The following is a 20,010-nucleotide window of genomic DNA, read 5'->3' on the forward strand; positions in this document are numbered from 1 at the left end:
AATGTATCTTTTAGAAGTCTTGTTGAAGTTTTACTGTATATTCCTTACAATTCCAGGCAGTCTCTTCCCTCTTTCCAGATCCTGCCCTTTTATTCTTTTTCTCTCCTTTCCTGCTTATGAAAAACTTTTTAGTGTCCAGAAATCTTTGTTATTCCTTTGACATTTTGTTTTATTTTCAGCTTAATTGCCTGTTGATGTCAAAGCGGATTTTTCCGATTTCTTATTTAAGTCTCTTAGTTGTCAGTATAGGGAAAGGGAGAGAAGAAAAAAACAACAAACCTTTCCCTTTTCACTTTCCTTTGCTGCTTCAGACTCTTCTTTGGGAGCAATGTTATTTTTTTGTAAGTTTAAATTCCAGGGTACCTTAATTGTTGCTTTTGCAATTTGACCCGGTCAGCCAAAACTTTCACTTCTTATCTTCCTCCTGCACATTCTTTTCCAGTCGAGTTCTTCTTTGAGCTGGCCATTTCTAACCACCACTACAACTGCCTTCGGGAAAGGGAGTAATGGCCAGCTGAGGAGGAGAGATACGGCTCTCCTCAACCCTGCTGGCAGTCTCCCCCCTCTTCACCACCTCTACAGGGTGGCTTAGCCCTGAAACCAGCTGGCTCGGGGCACTCAGCGGTGAATCTTGGTCAATCTTGGCAATTTTAAGATGCCAGGACTTCAACTAGGGAATGGCTAGAAAATTATGGGATTTGAAGTCCAGATATATTTAACGTGCCAAAGTTGAGAAACCCTGCAAATAGAACAAATGATTTTTCCTCCTCCTCCTCCTCCTTTATCAGATGAAGAAATAATATTCCTCTTCTTAAGATAGTAATTAAGACTATATTGAAGGTGGGAAATTATATTTATGCCAATATCACAAACTAGATCACCATCAATCTTGATGCCATTATGCTGTTTCTTATTCCTATTTATTTTTATCTTGCCTTTATTTTGGAAAGTAACTCAAGGCGGTGAACATACCCAATACTCCTTCCTCTTCCTATTTTCCTCACATCAACAACCTTATGAGGTGAATTTTGCTGAAAGAGAGTGAATGGCCCAAAATTACCCAGCTGCTTTTCATGCCCAGGGCAGGACTGGAATTCACAGTATCTTGGTTTTGGGCCTGATGTTTTAACCACTAAACTGAATTGGCTATATAACTAACAATTCTGCTCAAAGTTTCATCTTTATCCTATCCATGAACTATTCACAATTTTCTACCTTAGACATTTAATAAAATTTACAGCTTTGCTAGAACCACAATATAAGAGTCCCCCTTCCTTCATTTTTTTTCTTTTGATCCTTAGGAATGGCTTAGAAGCTCATTTCAGTATACTAAAATCAGTGTACTTCTACCCAATAGATACAAAGCTTTGAGAACTGAATTCATGTCAAGGGTGTTTTTTTAAAAACAAGATTAATTTCTTTCTTTTAAAGATCTGTGATACATTTCAGTTTATTTCCTTAGTTATCTCTTTAAATGATGTGATTTAGTAAATGGACAAAGGAGCAGGGGAAGGTTGATAACACAATTTCATTGATTTTTGTTTAGTGTTATGATTCATCGTATGCCTTGTTAAGTTGCAGAGCCTTTGATAAAGAACTAGAGGTCTACAGCAAGCTGGGCAGTGAAAAAAAAGCTTAGCTAAAACACTCTCAAAAGATAATCTCTTTTACTCTTCATTGCCAGGCTTTAATTGGATCAATTCCAACTATAAAAGCACACACAGTTGTTCCAATTATGCAAAATTATTCTTGAAGAAAAATCAATGTTAGCATATTTTTAAAATATGTTCATAATTTTTATTTTTTTGTCCAATTTCAATACTTCAGTTTTTCAAATGGAATGGAACTGTGTTGTCTATTTTAATTGCCCTAAGCATCTCTCCATCACTCTTTCTAAAAGAATTAGTCAGTTGAACTCATTGCAGAAAATAAAGAGATTTGGGACATGAATTTCTCATGCTCTAGAATTGATTCTATTATGTGAAATGCAAAAAGAAATGAAATTGTAAAAGTACAACATTGTTTTTGATAGCAATCATTCACAAAAATAAATCATTGAAACATTCTGAGCATTGGTAAAGAAGAGAAAGAAACTCTTACCATATTCATTATGTTAGGGGAGGGGGAAGGGGAGAATGAAATTCTTTATATTTTCCCCAGGAAATGCAGCAGATCTAGTTTTCCCTGCTCTACAGACATACAAAATACTCTCCTCTTTCTATTTTCCCCACAACAGCGCTGTGAGCAGAGATGGTATTCAACAGGTTCTGACCAGTTCTGGGGAACCGGTAGTGGAAATTTTGAGTAGTTCAGAGAACCAGCAAATACCACCTTTGAGTGCAGATTTTACAGTATCCTTCCCCTGCCAGGCCCACCAAGTCACCCGCTCATAGAACTGGTAGTAAAGAAAATGGAATCCCACCGCTGGCCATGAGACTACCTGAGAGAGAGAGAACTGGCCCAAGGTCAAACAACCAATAAACAATTTGGTTTCAGGAAAAAACTATCCTGTAATCTGCAACTCTTACACTGCAAAAACATATGGACTACATAACTCGATCAGAGCAAAGCAATAGACGTAATCTACGTAGACTTCTGTAAAGCCTTTGATTCAGTGGTACACGACAAACTACTCCTAAAACTAAAATCTTATGGTATCTCTGGACAACTGCATAACTGGATAGAAACATTCCTGTCAAACAGACAACAAATGGTCAAAATTGGGAGTGTCCTATCAAATTCTGTACCTGTCAATTGTAGTGTCCCCCAAGGCAGTGTTCTAGGACCAACTCTCTTCATACTCTACATAAATGACCTCTGTGAGCATATTAAGAGCAACTGCATTCTCTTCACTGATGATGTAAAGCTGTTCAATACCACAGACAATACTGCTACCCTTCAAAAAGATCTTGACTATGTATCAGAATGGTCAAACAAATGGCAACTTCAAATCTCAACAAATAAATGCTCTGTCTTACATATTGGCAACAAAAACCAGAAAATAAAATACAAGTTGAATAGTCAAGATCTTGTTGATGATCCAAACTCTGTCAAGGATCTTGGAGTACTCATCTCTAATAATCTAAGTGCTAGAGCCCACTGTAACTACATAGCCAAAAAGGCATTAAGAGTTGTTAACCTAATCCTACATAGCTTTTTCTCTGGTAATATCACACTACTAACTAGAGCATACAAAACATTTGCTAAACCAATACTCGAATACAGCTCATCAGTCTGGAACCCACATTATGTATCTGATATTAGCACAGTTGAGAAAGTCCAGAAATATTTCACAAGAAGAGTTCTCCACTCCTCTACTCATTGTAGAATACCTTATGCCACCAGACTTGAAATTCTAGACCTAGAAAACCTTGAATTATGCCATCTTCGGTCTGATCTAAGTATAGTATATAAAATCATACATTGCAATGTCCTACTGTCAATGAATACTTCAGCTTCAACCATAACAACACAAGAGCACACAATAGATACAAACTCAAGGTTAACCGCACCAAACTTGATTGCAGGAAATACGACTTCAGCAACAGAGTGGTCAATGTCTGGAATACTCTACCCGACTCTGTAGTTTCTTCCCCAAACCCCAAAAACTTTAACCTTAGATTGTCTACTATTGACCTCACCCCTTTCCTAAGAGGTCTGTAGGGGGCATGCATAAGTGTACCAACCTGCCTACCATCCCTGTCCTATTGTTTCTTTTATTTTTCTTATATGTACCCATTTCATGTATTCATAACTATGCATATACTTATACCTATTACCTTGTAAGCAATTGACAAATCAAATAAATCAAATAAATAAATAAACCAGCTTTCATGTCTAAGGCTGAACTAAAACCCACAAGCTAGCAATCAAACTGGCTTGATATTTTTCAGCATTCAGATTTATTCATGAAGCAATTTTTTGACTCCCTGTGTTCTTTTACTCGAGATTCTTTACTTAAACAATGGAGGATCATTAAAAAAAAACATTGCTAGCAGATATGAAATGTTTGTCAAGGAGATGACCTTCCTCTGTCCCTCCTTTAGTTAGATCCAACTCTGTATGTGTGTTCCAGATATAATAAATACAAACCAAGTCAAAATAATTAAAACAAGGCAGATTGCCACTGATGCTGTGTGAATCCTAGAAATGCTTTAATTGAGTAAAAGGCGAATGTAATTAACATGCTAATTGTCTGCATGCTGAAGGCTGTTGAAAATGGCTTGAAAAGTCCTTCAGCTCAGTTTGTTTGCCTTCACTCTTAAGCAGGCGAGACAGTTCTCCCCTCACAACCTTGTTTACATTATTAATTTGCTTAGCAAACTTCTCTCCTCTTGTTTTGGATAGTTAGTGTGCACAGAAGGAGTGAAAACCCTGTTTGGAGAGCACTTGTCAAGAGTGTTATTTGCTCTGGCTCAAGCAGATGAGCAGACACAATCAGACTGAAATTCAGGAGGTTCCCCCCCCTTTCTTCATCTTCTTTTAGTCACATAATAGACCCTTGGCTTATCAAAGGCTCTTATCTGACTGAGGAGGAACAAAATCAAAGATAAACTTCGGAGCTCATGGAATTAAAGACAAATGAGATGTCATAATTATTAAAGTGGCTAATTTAGCAAATTAAGCCATTCATATAGGTGACATAATTGCTTGTCAGAATCACTCTTTTTCTCATTAGCCTTCTTCTCACCAGCATGAATATGTGAGGCAACATCCTTTAGCACTGGGAAACTTCTGACTGCTGCTTTTGCTGTATTACTACTACAATTTATGAGATAAATCAACAGGTATATATGCTTGTTTTACAGACTTTAAGGGAAAGAAAATGGAGACAAATCAACCAATTTGCTGAAATTTCAGATTAAATCAATAACCATACCATATTTAATAAACTCACCACCATGCAACATGGTCCTTTTTTGACAGAAATAATTTTTAAACTATTACTTGATTATTGTTTATATTTTCCCTTCACCAGAGAAAAACATATGTTCTGCTATGTAACTAGCAGAAGTGAGCAAGAGTATACATGGCTGACATGACAACACAATCCAAATCCTGCCCCAAAATGGAGTGGTCTTTGTTCATTGTTGTTATGGTAGCCATCTTGACTTTTTTGGGACTCCATTTTTGGGCATCCCTGGAAGATGTCATGCTTTGTACTGTGAGAATGTCTATGTGCATAATAGATTTTTAAGGCAGATCGGTTCTGCCTTAAATTATGAAGAAAGAAATATGAGGGAAAAATTGCTATCCCTCAGACACTTCAACTCCATGGAGCAGTTTTTCTGCTTACCCAACTAATGTACTGTAATAACTGCATACAATTGTCAAAGATCACAATTCTGTCCCAATAGCTACAGATGTCTCATTTTCCCTGTTGTCTTATGGACTATATTTTTGAGTTGCACTTCCCCACATCTTATTCTGTTAATGGAACTTTTCTTTTTTGGTCAATGGAATTTTTCTCCAAGTTATTTAAGAAGTATTGACGGGATATCAATAATGATCTAAAGAGATGAGAGAGTTTTTCTAAATTTTAGTGAAAGCAGATATTACATTATCTTATGATTTCATATACTCGAGAGAAATGTATGAAATTTGTCTGAACCGCAACATTCTTTATCAGCAAGTGCAAAAACTACTAAGATCAATTTTTAAAAAAGAAAATGTGTCTATATTGCTATGTGAATTTCAAGGCATGACATTGTAAATGGGCAAGGTTAAACATTTGGGATTAAAAACATGACTGTTAGATTGATTAGGGTCTTCCAGTGTTGTATAGTTGGTGGAACCTAGCTGACATGACTTATAGTTTGCTGAATTCTGAGAGATTACATTGATGTCATTCATTTGAAGAGATAGTTTATCCTGAATGCATACAGTGAAGCTGTCATCTGTATGTTTCACAAATATTCATGTGGCCAACATGTTTTGATTAGTGTAACATCAGGACACAGTATTCAATAGGTCAGATGTCTGAAATCTTATTAAGCAATGGCAAAATCTACCATAAAAAAAAACCTTTTCAGCAGCCTTGGAACTAATGGTGCCATCAGTTCCTGCCCAATGTTTTCTAAATTGTATCATACCTGTGATAAGTTTTAAAAATGAAGGGCTCATGAAAACAAGCAATGTAGCCTTAAAACACAATACAACATGATATAAATCTATGACATAATAAAGATTAATAATTTTATTATGACATAAGTTTTTTAATTACTAATAACTAGGTAAAGGGATGAAAAACAAATTATTTCCATGATTCTGTGACATTATCCTCATTGCTTAAGACTAGGATAATGTTCAGAGTCACAGAAATAATTAAGACTAGACTGTATAATTCTGTCAATCTACAGTTGGTTGTACATGTATATATGTATAACTATTATACACATTATTGGGATTATGTTCTGATGTACTCCTGTTTATTAAAGAAAAAAACATTAGCTTAATTCATACTGAATATTAATCCCCCCCCCATATTAAACCAACTTTTGGCTTAATATAGTGTATGAATCTAATACAGAAAACAGTAAAAATGAAATGTTCTGCTTAGTTTAAAGCACTTGGATTAGATCATGTGATCTACCCATATTTTCCCACTCTCCTTATTCTTTGGCTGACAGATTAATTATATAAAGTATTATTAATGCTGATGATACTCAGCTGTATATCTCAACCAGTAGTGAGTTAAGTGTTGCTGTGTCCTCCCTCTCACAGTGCCTGGAGGCTGTTAGGGGCTGGATGGGGAACAACAGGTTGAAACTAAACCTTTGCAAAACCGAGTGGCTCTGGGTTTGGGGTTAGTTGGCTCAGGGAGAATTGCCACCTTTGGTCTTGGATGGGGTAGCACTACCCCAAACAGACCCTGTGCATAATCTAGGGGTTTTCCTGGACTCATGACTCCTGCTCAAAGAGTAGGTGGCGGTCGTGGCCAGGAAGGCCTTTGTGCAACTGCGGATTGTGCACCAGTTACATCCTTTCCTGGACCAACAGTCCCTACTCACAGTCACTCATGCCCTGGTCACTTCCCATCTTGATTATTGCAATGCACTCTACAAGGGGCTGCCCTTGAAGAGTATCCAGAAGCTCCAGTTGGTGCAAAATGCAGTGGCCCGCATAGTTTTGTGCAGATCCTGTGCACATGTGTCATCTCTCCTGCAGGAGCCGCATTGGTTGCTGATTTGTAATTCAAAGTGCTAGTTGTCACCTTTAAAGCCCTTAATGGCTTGGGGCTGGGTTATCTGAGGGAATATCTCTTGCTGGTCACATCTACCTGACCCATTCGAGCGGGGAGGCAGGGAATGTTGTGGGTTCCATCCCTGAGGGAGATACACCTGGTGGGGCCCAGAAGAAGGGCCTTCTCTGTGGTGGTTCCCTCTCTCTGGAATATAATTTGCCCAGAGATTAGAATTGCCCCCACTCTAGCACTCTTTCAGAAGGCACTGAAGACTTGGTTTTGCCAGCGGGCCTGGAGAACCCAGAGTGGGATGGAGCTCATCAAATGGATAGTGTGATCTGTTATTGTCAGTGCGGGGTGAGTGGGAGTTACGGGGTAATTTTTTATTTTTTCCAGGTTTTGTTCTATTGTACTTTATTAATTTATTTGATTCTTTTTGTTTGTTTTTATTTTTTTTAGTTTTAAATATGGTTTTACATTGTGTAAGCCACCTTGAGTCACCATGGGCGAATAGGCGGCAATATAAATTAAATAAATAAATAAATAAATAAATAAAATAATGTTAACTAGACTATGTTCATCATCAAGATGTGAAGCCAGAGTTTGAGGAACAAACAGTACATATCTGGGTCAGATAGTCTTATATTTCCTAGAAATATTTATTTTACTTTATTTTATTTATATTGTGTCTTTGGTTTTTTTAATAAACAACTCAAAGCAATAAACATGCCTAATAATCCTCTCTACCCTTATTTTCCCCATAACACAACAACTCTGTAAAGTGAGTAAGGCTGAGAAAGAACATCTAGCCCCAATCACCAAGCTGATTTTCATGAATAAGACGGGATTTGAATTTATAATCTCTTGCTTTCTAGTTTAAGCTTAACTACTACACCAAACTGGCTCTCTACTATAAATATTTTATAAATATAATATAAACACTTGTATAACTGTAAATATATTACATTATAAATATGCTCCATTAGTATTATCCTGTCTTTATAAATTCAATTTGTATCAATTCTTTCTAACTGAAAATTATATTTCATTTTTACTTGCTAATTGTGGCACTTATCAGTGTTATTGAAGTTTAACTGTTTGAACTGTACTTAGGTCAAAGCCTTTTAATTAAGATAAAAAAGTTCTGCAGGAAGATGCAGGCAAAATAATAAATCCAAATCATGATTAAAAATGAATAACAGCAATCAAAGCCTTATTCTTTTTTGCAGTTTTAATATTGTGTGATATACTATTCCTTAGTACTTATTCCTTAAAACAAAATAAGACAGAGTATGTGTAAGAAAAACAACAATTTTATTTGGAAGAGTCTTGAGTGAACCTTCATTATCAGTAGTTTGTCTAAAAAGAAAAAAAGGGGGGAAGTTACATATTCTGCATGTGTGTAAAATCTTAAAATGAAATGGAAAGGAGATTGTGATTGAACTCAGGTTTTGTGACCCTTTTCAAATAATATTAAATATGATTGATACACAGATGTGTTTCTTGCATTCATTGAAACCCACACCCACATACATATATTCTTTGGAAAGATAAGAACTAAAATAGGCATTGCATTTTCAAATTATAATGATGGAAATGAAGGCTTTATAGAGTATTATTGTTGGATAATATTTTGATTAAATTCTTTGTATAAAAGAATTTATCTGATGAACAGATCCTGTCATCTATTTTCTGCATGTTCTTTGCTTGTGAAGAAATATACACCAGTTCTTCAACTCCAGAATAAAATCATGTCTGTTGTGGTTGCTAAAATTATGGAATATCCATGAATCAATAAAGAATCCTTCCTGTTAAAGACAGAGATTATTTCAACAGTTCTGAACAGGCTTTTTTTTTGGGGGGGTTGGAGCAGTGACAACATGATCTGCTACTAAGGAACTTTTGGTAGTTTTTCTGTTCAAATCAGATAATGCCTTGTAGCTCCTTGCTGGAGGCAGGAGCTATTAAACTGGTCTACCCCAGGACCTAATGGATCCAGACACATTTCAGAGACAGCAGGGAGTTTATTTATTTATTTTTATTTATTTATCTATTTGTCAAAAACTTACAATATAACAGAAACAAGAATAAACATAAATTTAAATACAAGAAATGGGAACTAATAATTGGGGACAATAGGACAGGGACAGTAGGCATGATTATGCGCTTATGCACACTCCTTTACAGACCTCTTAAGAATGGGGTGAGGTCAATAGAGGTTAGTTTGAGGATAAAGGATTGGGGGTTTGAGCAGGTGACAACAGAATCAGGTAGTGAGTTCCAGACATTGACCACTCTGTTGCTGAAATCGTACTTCCTGCAATCAAGTTTGGAGTGGTTTACATTTAGTTTATATCTATTGTGTGCTCTTGTGTTGTGGTTAAAGCTGAAATATTCATTAATTGGTAAGACATTGTAACATATGATTTTATGTACTATGCTTAAATCCAATCTTAGTTGGCATAGTTCAAGCTTGTCTAAGCCTAAAGTCTCAAGTCTGGTGCTGTAAGGTATTCTGTTGCGAACAGAGGAATGTAGTAGTCTTCTGGTAAAATACTTCTGGACTCGCTCAGTTGTATTTATGTCTGATATACAGTGTAGATTCCAGACAGCAGAGTTGAATTCAAGTATTGGTCTAGCAAAGGTTTTGAATGACCTAGTTTGCAAAACAGTATTATCAGAGGAGAACTTCTTAAAATTAAATTTACAACTCTTAAAGCCTTTTTGGCAATAGTGTTGCAGTGAGCTTTGGAGCTTAGATCATTCGATAGGAGAACTCCAAGGTCCTTGACAAAGTGAAGGTCATCAACAAAGTTATTCCTGGTTGCATAGTCTGGCTGATTCCTTGGAAGTTACCTGGAATGAAAGAGCAACCAAGGCTTTAGATCTGATTGTGTCCATCGGTCCTCTACCCTCTTGTAGATGGTTTATGACAGTGCTTAGGAAGATGAAGCAGGATAAGATGTGTCTAGAGCATTACTGGTGATAAATATGGAATGAACCTGAACAAATAGCTGCAAAAAGCTGCCATTAAGGTCTACTTTGTATTAGTAAGGGCAGTAAAGTGCCAGTACTTCTTCACTCTTGTTGTTTTTGTAGACAGCTATCTGGCAGCCTTGTTTAGGTGACATAATGACTTTGAGCTTTATTTGCAAGGTAATGCAGAAGAATTTGCAGAGCACCTGACAAACAAAATTATTTGAATTCATTCCAAGCTGGATTCCAGAATTAATATAGATTTAGGAGAGATGCCCAGTTCATAGACTTGCCCTATTATCTGGGAATGGCTTGGTCCTGTTGGATCTGAAGAAGTGGACGGGATCCTAGAGAAAAACGATTTGCTCCTTAGATCCATATCCATTCTGGCTTGTTAAGCCTGCCTGGATTGTGCTATATGGCTGAATCCTAGTGATTCAGTGATTGTGAGTTTGTCTCTGAGAAAGAGATTGTTTCATCATTTCTTAAAGACACAATGATTTACCCCCTTCTCAAAAAGTTATCTCTAGATCCAAAGTTTGTGGCCAATTTTCATCCAGGGTCTAATCTCCCTTTTTGGGAGAAGTTGGAGAGAAAGCATCTCATCATGCCCTGAATGAATTATTTGCGGTCTTTCAGATAATTTCTGGCACAGGAATGTGATGAAGATAGCATTGATTGTACTTTTGGATGATCTCTGATTGGAGTGGAATGGGGTTGTGCATTCTGTTTTTCACCTTGGTGACTTTTGATACCATCATCAATGGATCAACTCCATGGCTTGAGAATGGATGGCCTGATATTGTGTTACTTTCATTATGTGGGGATGATGCTAACACTGCTGATTGGGAGCAAGAGACGCTCATCCCTGGCCTCTACATTGTACGGTTTGCTACTCATTCCACTCTTTAACATCATGAAGCCATTGGATGAAATCATACATTGCCATGGGATGAGATATAATTAATATATTGAGATTACTCAATTATTATGAATTAAGTGATGCCATTCATTTGTTTGTCCTGGTGCCTGGAGACCAAAAGGATTTGGATGGAGAACAACAGGCTTCAGTGAATCCTGGTAAGACTGTGTGGTTCTGGGTTTTGTGCCTTCTGTATCAGGGAATTTACCTTCTTTGGTCCTGGGTGGGTAGAACTTCCCCAGATAGACTTGGTGCACAATCTAGGTGGTAGTGGTCTTCTAGATTTCAACTCCTGCTCAAGATGGCAGGAAAGCCTTTGCTCAACTTTGTATTTTGCAACAATTGTGCTCTTTCCTGGGCCATAACCATCTTTTTACTGGCTTTGCTATACTACTTATTCCTGTTTTTCTGTACTTTGGAATGTTATTATCCTGAAAGAGATAGTACAATAGGATGATGTGTACATAATGATCTATATTTGGAGAGTCTACAGCATTGTTGCTGTTGTTAATTTAGGAACAATAGTCATGTGATCTTTCCTAATTACTATCAAGTGATACCATAGATTGAGCCTGGTTATTTGCTGGTTTAGACAGAATAGGACCTACATTTAACCTGAATTAAAATTGTATGTAGCATATAGTACTTTCATATAGCAAAATATGGCATAATCTTGTTTGCATATTGGGATGGTACCATCCATTGTATATAAATTTATTGAGGATTGTACCTGGAATCCTTTATGTGAATTTGATTGATTGACTGACTATGTGCCATCAAATCATTTTTGACTTTAGAAACCATGTAGGTTTTCTCCAAGATGATGATCAAAGTATATATATAGGAATGGAATTGAATAGAATAGAATAACAGAGTTGGAAGGGACCGTGGAAGTCTAACTTCCTGTTTAGGCAGGAAACCCTACCTCACTTCAGACAAATGATTATCCAATCTCTTCTTAAAAACTTCCAGTGTTGCAGCATTTACAACTTTTGGAGGCAAGTTGTTCCATTGATTAATTGTTCTAACTGTCAGGAAATTCCTCCTTAGTTCTAAGTTGTTTCTCTCCTTGATTAATTTCCACCCATTGCTTCTTGTCCTGCCCTCAGGTGCTTTGGAGAATAGCTTGACTCTCTCTTCTTTGTGGCAGCCCCTGAGATATTGGAATACTGCTATCATGTCCAATGGGATTCAATTTTTTTTTACTATTGGTTCTGTGGGTGTGGCTTGGTGGGTGTGGAAGAGGAAGGAAACTGTAAAATCTCTATTCCCACCTCACTCCAGGGGAAGGATACTGCAAAATTCCATTCCCTCCCTACCTCACTAACCTGCTTTCCAGTTCCATTCTCCTGTGCAGGGCAACAAAAGAAGACCCAGTCAATCAACTGGGACTCAGGAGGCAGATAATAAATGGGGGTGGGGCCAGTCAGGAGTGGTATTTGTCGGTTTTCCGAACTACTCAAAATTTCCGCTACCGGTTCTCCAGAATTGGTCAGAACCTGCTAAATACCACCTCTGCCTTATTCCTTTTTTTCATTAAACTAGATAACACACAAACGTCTTTACAACATTTACAACATTTTCCCACAACTTCAGTATAGTTTGTAAACTGTTAGAAACAATTCTAAATAATATGAAATAGCATGATCTTGTTATATCATAATTCTGAGTTTTTTAAAAAAATATTCTCTGTAATATATCAGAATCATGTCAGTGAACCCAATTCTGATACAGTCATATTTGATGAAGGCACAGATTACTAAGTGTAAACAAAAAATGGGGATTGGAAAGTTTTCAAAAGGCCTAATCTTTTAACAACTAAAAGAAAGCAAAACAAAATAAAATAAGCTGTTTACATTATTGATAATTATGAAACAGAGTTTGAGGACAAGCAGTGTTAAGAAAAATCAGTTTTGTTAAAAATCAGCAGTATTCATATTTTGATTATAATCACAAGTGGTAACCAAACTTAAATTGATAAAATGTAACAGAGTTTAGTAGATGATTACAGAGATAGTACATGAGAACTATTTTGGTCCAGCCCCAATGACAGACTTTGGCAATAAGCTGACTCATTGACTCTTATTGCAATCCATGAATCACCATAATGCTTAATAAAAAATAGTGGATTTTGAACTTACAGGAAAACGTTAGCAAGTAAAGGTGCAGAGATACTACAGCTAGGAATAGAATAAGATTCAGAAATAATTCTATAAATTTCCCTATCATTACAAAAAGGAAGAGGCTTGCCATTACAAAGAGAAAGAAGCCATAGTATGTGCTTCTGATTAGAAACTTCCATAAAACTGACACAACTGATCATCTAGTGAAGTCACAGAGAATAGATGATTAATATCCTCATTTATTTGCCTATATTTCAATAGTATTAACACTATCATTTGGCCCACATATTTTATTTTTGCACGCAAACATGGCTACTAGCCATTTCATATTATCATTATGACTCTAGGACATGTATCAACAAATGGTTTAATTGTATAAATACATTATTTAATGGAAGATAATATCTTTCAAATTTGATTGCCCCATAATAGAATTATTTAAAATATTTGGCATTCATCTGTCAAAAATAGCACATATAATTTATATTTTAGGCAAATAATTAAACAAATTAATTCATAAAGCAATTTATCACAAGCACAAAGAAACTGTATTATTTTCTCATAATGATTTTTAGCTCAAACATTATTATTTATTATTATTAGCTTACACTGTCATACAAATTATTATTAGTAAAATTCTTAATTGTTTTCTGTTTAGCTAAGTCTAATAAATGTAGCATAAAAACATTTTTATTAAGAAATAAATAATAATTCCTTTTACTTTTAGCTTTAATGAATTTTTTTCTGTAAATCATTAAAAAGTAGGATGTACATAAAATGCTGGCAACTTGATCAAAACATGAACATTTTGTTTTGTTTCTGAAGAATACAAAAGCAAAGACTGAGACAAAGTTGAAGGACCCAGCTAGGTCAAACTGGATGAAAAGGATAATAATCTATCTTGTGGTGGCAAACTGCCATTGACTACAAACACCAATGCCATCTGGCTTGTTGTCAGTGGTAGTAAAAAACCAAGTTAAGATCAGATTTCAAGAACAGGTGGCAAAAAGCATTTGTTACATGTGCTTCTGACAGATCTGGTTCACCTGGACATTCACTCATTGTTCCATGTTGTCATTGGCTTTTGACCCAGTGCAAGCTAGCCAGTGAGCTTGAAGAGAAAAAGAAAAATTGAACTTCAGCCATTACAAAGAATGAAAACTGGGGTGCATTAGCAGCAAAGACAAAAGGGGAGGGGAAAGGGCAAAATTAGGGTAACAAAGGAGCATGCTGAACAATGAACAGACAATCTTAATGAATTTAAGGAGGTTATATCATTCATCCAAAGACCTTACAAAAGTTGACAAGTGTCAAAATTCTAGCAATTGTATCTGAGATGTGGATTAAGAAAAAACCCCAACTCGGGACCAGTTCCAGCATGGTGAAGTAGTTGTAGATTCAGACATTCTTGTCTGTAAGCTCATTCATCTCAGATTCTGGATAGGGTTATTCTCCCCAATTACAAACTAGTTTATAATGTCCCTAGTCTCACAGCTCCTGCTTAAAGCACAGTTTAACCTGATTAATCAACTATTACCTCTTCTGCAGTAGGAGCCCTTCTCCTGTCTTAATGTCTTAATTGTTTGCACTACTTCAGTGTGTTTTCCATAAGGCTGCCCTTGACCACTCAGAAACTATAGTTGTTCCAAAATGAAGCACTTCATGTAGTTTTGAGCATGCACGGACACTTTTCCTGTCTCCAGCAAACCTTTTATTGAGTTATCAGATAAAATAAGATACAAAATATAAAGTAATTAGGAAAGAGGTGGGGGAAGGGGTGAGGAAGAGAAGTGATGACTGCTTGGGAAAAAGAAAAATAACCATTGATTTCTAACTCCCTCTGTTGTTGCAGTAGAATAAAGCATTAACATCAAAGCACAACTTTTGTTTTTTTTTGTAATAATATCAATTAGCCATTTCTATAAGTGTCTGTCAATCTAATTGATAAAACCCAAGGGTTTTAAGCTATGCACTTAAACACAGAGAGGTTTACAAAATTGTAAAGTTTAGCAGCAAATAACAAGTAGCAAGGAAAGTTGTGTGCAAGTACACACACACACACACACACACACACACACACCAGATATAAATTCCCCATTAGTCTAGTAAATCTGCCTTGAGGGAGAATCCAAATCCAAAACAATAGGCATAAGAGCGTTCTGGCAAATTTCAAGGTTGAAATATCATAACAGAATCATCAACCAGTCCAATTTCAGAGTCACAGTTGCAAGAGTTGTGTATACATAATTTGTTTATGCATATTCAATACATTAGTTTTTTAAGATATTTTTGCATATGAAAATTTTGTTGTTAAATTTATTAATGTTACTGTCATTGATTTGGGATTGGCATTTTAATCCTCTTCCTGTAGGTAAAGCCTGGCAATAATTAGAATTAGAATATAAACCTAGAAAAATAAAATAAATTGACAATATATGAAGAACTTGCAGTGTCTCGGGATAAGTGCAAAATATGGGATACAATATTTACTTGTAACAAAGAGAAAAGAGAACGACTCTTAAAATGATAGGACAGTTGCCTTGCCAAAATTGAAAGATATTAGATCAATCAATAAAGAATTACATTGCAAGCAAAAAGAAGAATCTGTGTGCCTACATGGATTTTATATATGGTGCTGGTAGCCAATTAACAGCCATGCCATCACGTTTTCCGATTCCAGTTTCATTGAGGTGGATATGAGCACCTTCCCTGAATACCTCGCTACTATCTCTATACTTCCCCTTTGCATTTGCTGTTCATGGAGAAATTAATTCAGGAATGCAAAAAATGTTTTATGTTCAGTGATAATACTAACACTGATAACAATAAATGAGTAGAAGTATTGCTTAAAGTAAAGCAATTAAAATACTCCTATTATAGTATTTTGATATATTTTGGGTTTGAATTCCTATAACTTGAAGTCCAGTACATCTGGAAAGACCAGAATAAAGCTATTTGTTTGCTTGGTCCTTGTAGCTCAGTACTGACCACTGATTGTCAACAAGATAATTCAGGTAGTCCTCAATTTATGATGAGTTACCTAGCGGCAGTTCAAAACCTCAATAGACTCTGGAAAAGGGTCTTACATCCCAGATTCAAATTTCTGACAACTGCCCCACCTCTCACAAAAATGTGACCACATTTTGAGCATTCGCAACTGTATCTATGGCCATTTGTACATATGACTGTGATTTTTTAAAAATGTTTTTTCTGATAACCAGCATTTACATTTGGTTTCTACGGAAAAAAAACCACTCATAACAAGCTATAAGTTTGCTTAACATCTGCCCTATTTGCTTAAAGAGGTGATAAAATTGGGCATGATCATGTTGACCTGCTTTATTTATTTAGTATTTTATTAGCTTATCAAAATATAAAATACAGAAGTATAAAAAAAACTGAAAGTAATAGGAAAATAAGAGAGGAAAAGGAGAAGAGAGAAAAGTATAAGGAAAGGGGGAAAAGTACAAGAAAGGCATTGACTTCTGACTCCTTTTGGTGCAGTAAAATAAGGTAGTAACACTAAAAATGAACTTTTTACTTTTATATGATAATATCTATTAGCAATTTCTAGCCTATCTAATCAGCAACATCTAAAATCAAACTTTTATTTTTTTGCCATCTCAAGCACAAAGCCCATAATATCTTTCACCATAATTGAAATATATTATTTAATCATAAGTCGAAACAGCTGGTCTTGCCACCATTTCTTTTCTTTAAAAAGCTTCCTGAGAAAATACCTAAAGAGACATCATCCCAGAGAACCTTACTTTATATCTATTCCAAACTCTTAGGATGGCATGTCTAACAAAGTGATTATTAAAATCAACATTTACTTTAACCTTATTGTACCATAAATAACCATGCCATCCAGATCTTAATTCATGGCTCTCCAGCTCGAGTAACCTCTTATTTTGCAGTCACCTAGTTTTTAGAGAGACCATACAACAGGCATCAAAGTACAATTTCATATCTGGTAATCCCAAACTCCTTCTTTCCTTAGCATCTTGCAATAATTTGTATCTAATTCTTGTTTTATTTTCCTTCCCATACAAACTTGAAGGGTGCGTATGCCATTGTTTAAATAAAGTATCAGTATTGGTAAAGTCTGAAACAGAAAAAACATCTTTAGTAAAACATACATCTTAATTACAGAGAATTTACTCAATAATGATAGTTGCAATTTTCTCCATTTTAATAAGTCTTTTTAAATATAATTCCAAAGAGGAATTATAAAAGTTATTTTGAAACAGTTTGTATTTGTCAGTATAACCCACAGGAATTTACTTTTCTCTACCTTAAAATCCAATTTTTAAGTGAATATTTCACAATTCCAAGAGGTCATATTCTTAATAAGCATTGTTTGTTTGTTTATGTGTTTGCTCACTAAAGCTACCAATTCATTTAGTTTCTTTATCAAATATTCTACATTAGTTTTTGGGTCTTGCAAAAATATAACTAAATCATCAGCAAATGCTCCTAATTTATAAACTTCCTTTTTGATATTTACATCTGTTATTTTCTCATTTTGCCTAATATTCAAAAGCTCCAACACGAATATAAAACAGGAGAGATAAGGAGTAGCCTTGTTTTGTACCTTTTTGACTTTCACATACTTTAGTTAAATCTTCATTAATAACAATTTTTACTTTCTGGGACATATAAATTGCTTTGACCTCTTGAATAAATCTTTCCCCCAAGTCTGTATCTTCAAACTCAAAAGTCTGTATCTTCAAACTTCAAAACCCAATTTCAAAGGTTTCTTCTGTATCCAAAAATATTAAAGCTGCCTGTTTCTCATTCCCAGTATCTCATTATAATATTGTAGATACACAGTAACGTTCAAAACAGTTCATACATTGTCTCTTAACCAGTGGTGGGATTCAAAAATTTTTTACTGCGAGTACTGTGAGTGTGGCCTTGTGGATGTGGTGTTGCTTTGTGGGCGGCAAGAGAAGGTTACTTCATTCTCCTGTGCAAAGCTACAAAAGAAGTCCCAACCAATCAGCTGGGACTCTGGAGGTGGAGAACAGATGGGGGCGGGGCCAGTCAGAAGTGATATTTGCCAGTTCTCCAAACTACTCAAAATTTCTGCTACCGGTTGTCCAGAACTGGTCAGAACCTGCTGAATACCACTCTGCTCTTAACTATCTTTTTACTCTTATTCATTGATATTGCTGTTCAATGAGCCGCAATGGCGCAGTGGTTAGAATATTGTACTTCAGGTTACTTCTGCTGACCGCTGGCTGCCTGCAATTTGGCAGTTCGAATCTCACCAAGCTCAAGGTCGACTCAGCTTTCCATCCTTCTGAGGTGGGTAACATGAGGATTGTTTCGGGCAATATGTTAATTCTGTAAACCACTTAGAAAGGGCTGTAAAACACTGAAGCTGTATATAAATCTAAGTGTTAGTGCTAGTACTACCTTCATAAATATATGATGGTAAAACCATCTTCAATCTTTCTGCCAAAATTGCAGCAGAAGTTCATTATTTAATAATGAAATTGGTTATATTTTTTATCCCCTGGAAATTTTTACCCTTTTTTGGTAATGCAATATTAGCTTCTTTCCACGTTTCAGACATCTTTGTTCCCTGTAGTAATATTCCATTCATTATATCCTTCAGTGGTTAAAGGAGTTGATTCTCAATGCATTTATAATATTGGCTTGTAAGACCATCTGGACCTGGAACTATCTGGTTTCATTTTTTTAATAGTTTCTGATATTTCAAAAATAGTACTGGATCATTCATAAATTGTCTCTGAAGTTGTGAAAATTTAAATGTTGCCTTAGCAGATAATTCATCTATTTTATGCATATCAAATTCCTGCTCTTGTAAAGTTTGGAGTAAAAATTGTGAAAGGACTTTTTAATAAGTTCATTAACTACTATTACAATGTCACCTTCATGGATTATCTAAGTCTCTTTTCTCTTTCCTTTTTTAATACCAGCCATCTTCCTGGTTTGCAAACTCAAAATAATTCAGTTTAGTTTCTATTTCTTGAACTGTTAACATAGACAAATTTTTACATAACAGTTTAATTTGATGTAACATTTTGCAATTCAATTTACTGTCTAATTTTATCCAATATCTTTTTCATCTTTTTCCTTGGATTTCTTTTTCTCTACACAATTATATTGTATAAAATAGCCCCTCATAACTGCTTTACTAGTAATCCAAACAGTCATTAAATTTTTCCCTTTACCAAGGTTATTAGCAAAGAATTCATTTAATTTCCTCTTACTGACCTTTACAACAGCGATCCCCAACCTTTTTGGCTCCATGGATTAGCAGTGGCTTTAGTGGTGGCAGCGGAGGGGTTGGCTTTGCATGCACAACCTTATCCTGTGCATGCACAAATGAACCTTTGCATGCTCGCCTGCTGCTGGGTGGGCCAGTTTCAATGAACTGTGGACCTGTTGAGAACCGTTTTACAATCATCTTCTTTTGTAAAATAAATTCATTCAATCTCCATCTACAATTCAAGAAAGGGGTCAAACACATCATCAGTCCTGGGTCTCCACACACAATATTCCCTGCAAACGGTAAGCATCCAATGTGGCATATTTTACCCAGAATTTCACTAGTGTGGTCAAAGCCCAATTTTACATCAAACATCTTTATATTGTTCTGTGCAAGATAGGATCTCTTATTTAGAAACTATCTTGTAATAAAACTATTGTTGACTAACATCCTACTGATCAGTAGGTTCATGCAGTATATTGACATGCACCTAAAATGTCATTAGATACTGCAGCAATAGTAATAGCGCTTAGTCTTATATATCACTTCGCAGTGCTTTCCA

At 35.7% G+C, this 20,010-nt stretch overlaps 1 long non-coding RNA gene across 1 annotated transcript in view; it reads right to left on the reverse strand.

The window, feature by feature from the left end:
• LOC148123973 (uncharacterized) overlaps window positions 1-20,010 on the reverse strand; it is a 168,958-nt gene that overhangs the window by 86,902 nt on the left and 62,046 nt on the right. The window contains exon 2 of the long non-coding RNA XR_015740318.1: window positions 19,454-19,621. This is a non-coding gene — a long non-coding RNA (uncharacterized LOC148123973). The remainder of the gene's footprint in view (window positions 1-19,453; window positions 19,622-20,010) is intronic.

Source organism: Pseudonaja textilis, chromosome Z, assembly GCF_049901715.1.
Source record: "Pseudonaja textilis isolate UNSWEBS1 chromosome Z, rPseTex1.2, whole genome shotgun sequence".
Lineage (NCBI taxonomy): Eukaryota > Metazoa > Chordata > Lepidosauria > Squamata > Elapidae > Pseudonaja > Pseudonaja textilis.